The following is a 4,569-nucleotide window of genomic DNA, read 5'->3' on the forward strand; positions in this document are numbered from 1 at the left end:
TATCGAAAGCTAAATTGTGTGTATCAAATAATTCGCATGGACATAAAGGAGGTGGAAACTACGGATTGGCATACGAAGTGCATGCATGTGTTGTTTCGGTCATGAGTGAACTTGACTTTGTTGGAACACATGGAAATACACGGTAATAAGAAGCTTTTCTTTGTCAGCCATTCCACAAAAATCACTTTCTCAGTCACAGCGGTGCAGGTGATACTTTGAGATACGCTTGATATTGCAACATAACTTTTAAGCAAATAAGGGTACCGGCGACTTGCAAAACGCAACTAAAAATAAAAAAACTTCGTGTGATCAGCCCCACATTTCTCTTTCACACAATGCTTAGTTTCCGTTGTAAATTGATTTTCACAGTTGTGCAATACAAAAGAAGGAAACGAAATTTTTTAAAAAAGTTTTATCAGCCACTCAAACAAGGAACAATTGCGCAAGTTGTACTTTTTAACACACGTAAACGTAATAGTTCGAGTCCGCACAGGTGTTGGAAATATGCTGCCAATTTAATATCGCACATCATAAAGCTTACTGAATGTGCCGCAATGCTACGTACGCTGTACCACGTTTGAAGATCATTGTTATATGTCACTCACACTCATGTACATATAAGCGTGTTATGTTACGCGTTTCACGCCATGATGAACTTCTTTCAGTGAAAGTTTCCGAAATTACATGTTAGCGGATTTGTAGTAAAATTTGTCCCTACGTTACACACAGGTTCCATTTTTCTTGCAAGAATGCAATTTCAATTTCTCTCTTAAGTTGAACACATATCAATGTGATTGCTCTGCCGGTTATCTCAGGCAAGACATTGTACAGTTTTCATGTACTTTCAATAGACCCTCTAGTGTTTAAGTACATTAGGATGCTTGCATATCCAAATGCCGTTGACATTACTGTTACCAGTGGGATGGCGTAATTGGCTTAGAAGCTCATCGCTAATTTTGAATTGCGAATAAACAAGACACCGAAACCGAAACGGGTATCTGCTTCATATGACGTGGCGATAACTCGGAGATGTCACATCCTACACTAACTCAACGTACATACCATAACAACGCTTGCTAAACACGCCGCATATGGTGCATACGCTGAAAAAAATCCAAGCTGATGTGTCCTGATGACATGGGAAACTCTTGCAGGTAATTCGAGTTAGCCTTCATCGACTGCTCAGAGTTAGCCCTGCAGGATCGTTTTTTTTTGGGGGGGGGGCACTATGCAAGGCAGCTGACATGCCCAAGCTCAACGCAGTGTGCTGCAGGTAGGCGAAGAGAAGCGCCGGTCGTGACGTCTCTTAAAATGATTGCTGGCCATTGACACGTGCGAAACGGACCTAGCTTCGTCGGTTGTGACCAAAGTGGTCGTGTAGTGTATAGCGTCACAAACACGGGGCGCCCAGTGTAAAGTTATACATCCGTGGACATGGCCCGGGAGCATGCAACCAATATTTGAGGTTCGTGATAACAAAAACTAATTCATGTTTAGTCAAATTGTTTGGCATGAACAATCAGAGTGCAAAAGAGAACGTATACTCAAAATTTCAATTTCAAGTTAAGTGGACAGCGAAAAATTGCCGAAGTTGCCCTTTCAGTGACAATTTGCAGTTGGCGGTGAGGTGGAGTTTCCACTTAGATATATGGTGGAGGCTACAAAATGCTTCAACTATTAAAGGAAAGGAAGTACGCAACACTTTCACGTTTTAAAAGTGCTGCAATATTGAAAGTTAGGAAAATATTACACATTCAGCTTGAAGTAACGCTTTTGTGTTAGAAAGAAGCAATCATGTATTATTAAATCCATAAAATAATACTGCTCCTCCACATACGGTGAACGTACGAGTCCCACTTTCATTTAGCAAAAATGGTTCTTGCAGTCTCATGCATTGTTAAAATTGCTTTACGTAAATCTTTCGTCTATGTGTTTGAAGAAAGTAGTTGCTCCTCGAAAATTAGCAATCGCAGACTAAATGACTCATACCAACACTTGCAATAGACCACCTAGCTCTACAGTGGTGCATCAAAGTTGATACGAAGTTGAGAAGACACAGTCAAGGGAATCGCGACACTGGAGCCACTACCACAACATCACTGCTATGATACTACCAGAATGTCACAATGCCGACAGCACAGCAACCATTGAATGACAGTTCTGGATGGAGCATTAATGACAGCAAAGAAACCATGGGATGTACACAATGGTGTGGTGATGACAACATTATGACCACTGAACGCCAACCATGACATGTAGATGCCCTGTAGGAAATATGATGACAATGGCCTAACATACACAGCGAGATGACAAGATGATGTAATCATGACCCTGGTATGCTGACAAAATCAGGATGACAATGGTTTGTCATGAGATTAAAGCCAATGATGGAGATGGTATTGTGCAATTCTGACTGGGAGATACTGGCACAATGAGTGCAACGGCATGACTGATGAAATAATGACAGCTGATTTCATGGTACGACGACAACAGCACGAACAGCAGCACGATATGTAATGGAAAGGCAGTGAGAGTGAGTGAAAATGAAACAACGAGGATGAAATGACAAGAAAGAAATCACAAACGCATTAGCGGTATGAAGTTATGACATCGCAACGGCATGCTGCAATGTCATTACGCTATGATGCTGGAATGCTGTAATGATGTGAAACCATTCTTACTGCTCTTATTTTCTCACTATTCATGCAAGAGGCACGGTGCATTACATTCATCTACTGCGAACAGAAAGCGAGAACACTACAGCTACACATACCCACACTGCAGGACACACAGCCACACAGGTGTTGCGTTTCAGAGGCAGTACACTGCTAGCTGCAGCCCAAAACACCGCAAACTAGCAAAACTGCGAGTACGTATACCCGCACTGCACGACACAGCCACACAGGTGTTGCGTCTCAGAGGCAGTAAACTTAGCTGCATGCAGCCCAAAACGCCGCAAACTAGCAAAACTGCGAGTACGTATACCCACACTGCACGACACACAGCCACACAGGTGTTGCGTCTCAGAGGCAGTACACTGCTAGCTGCAGCCCAAAACACAGCAAACTAGCAAAACTGCTACTACGTATACCCATACTACACGACACACAGCCACACAGATGTTGCGTCTCAGAGGCAGTAAACTGCTAGCCGCAGCCCAAACACAGCGAACGAGCAAAACTGGGAGTAACTGTAGTCCAACCACATGGAGCACAGTGACACACATGTCGCGCCATTCCGGAAGTAAGCTCATTGTGCATAACTTTTTAGTTGTCCAGTGCGTGACGTTGCGCGCCACGGCGAGCTGGCTGAATGTGCAGAAAAATAAGTGCTATTTGCATGTCCCGTGTGGCCTTTCCCCTTCCCTACAGCGTTCTGCCACCACGGGTCAGACGGCCGTCATCACTTGGCAAGGCGTCTTCCTGGTGTCGTCGTCATCCTCAACGGTAATGTTACCGTCTTCGTCAAGAAGCGGCTCGCTGGCATCGAGACATAGGTTATGCAGCGCTGCACAAGCCGCGACAATCTTTTCGGCTACAGCGGGGCAGTACTGTAGCGCACGATAACGCTGCAAGCAGCTGAACCGACTCTTGATAAGGCCGATGCAGCGCTCCACCATAGACCTCATCGACGTGTGAGCCTGGTTGAAACGGCCCTCGGGAGACGGTAGCGCCTGACGCTCCGGAACCGGCGTAATGGGCTAAGGCTCCAGTGGGTATGCACTGTCGCCTGCAGAATAAGTGTAGTGCAAGAATTGCGCCGAATTCATTACAGACATTAGCTATGGGCACGTTGCAAGTGCTAGGCGGCGCCCTGTCTTTCCGACCCCTAGCGCCATCTGACGAACAGTTGCGAGAATGCGGTAGGATTACTCACGGCGTCAGCAGCTCGCGCTGCATGTTTGGCGCCCTGTCAAACGGTAGCGATGGCGCGAAACAGCATGCCGATATTAATTTTAACCGGGTTTCTGGAATTACAAGATCTTGACAGCTTTCTTCGTGAAAAAAATTTAGAGAAAGGAAGTCGTCTATGCTAAGTGGGGCACGTCTACGACGTGAGGGAAGTGTTCAACTCGCACTGATCGGAAGTGACTGCTAGGTGTATTCCGCAAACGAAAAATAACGCACCAGCGAGATGCGGGAAGCTCAGTGTAAGTTACTTTGTTATCTACGGTGTGGACGCATGAAATTATAAGTGACATTGATTCTTTAAGATCGGCGACAGCAGACAAATCCTAGCGGGGAACTGGGATTGCGGTGCTGGCATCGCAGGGAAGTGCAAGGACGCCGCGGTTGTTTCATTTCATTTCATTTCATTTTTATTCCTTAAAGACCCCGTAACGGGGTATTACATAAGGGGTGGGTTACACAGAAATAAGGAGAAACCATGTGTTAATCTATGGTGAAAGGTGATTGGTGACGCTTTCTATGAAGGTAGATGGACAAGGGATGGCAGCGGTGTCGCCCGGAAGGCCATTCCAGTCAGCAGCTGTACGAGGAAAAAATGACGTAGAAAAGGTAACGGTACGTGCACGTGGGCGCGCGACTTGAAGAGGGTGACCAGTGCGGT

This window comes from Dermacentor andersoni, chromosome 2 (assembly GCF_023375885.2).
Source record: "Dermacentor andersoni chromosome 2, qqDerAnde1_hic_scaffold, whole genome shotgun sequence".
Lineage (NCBI taxonomy): Eukaryota > Metazoa > Arthropoda > Arachnida > Ixodida > Ixodidae > Dermacentor > Dermacentor andersoni.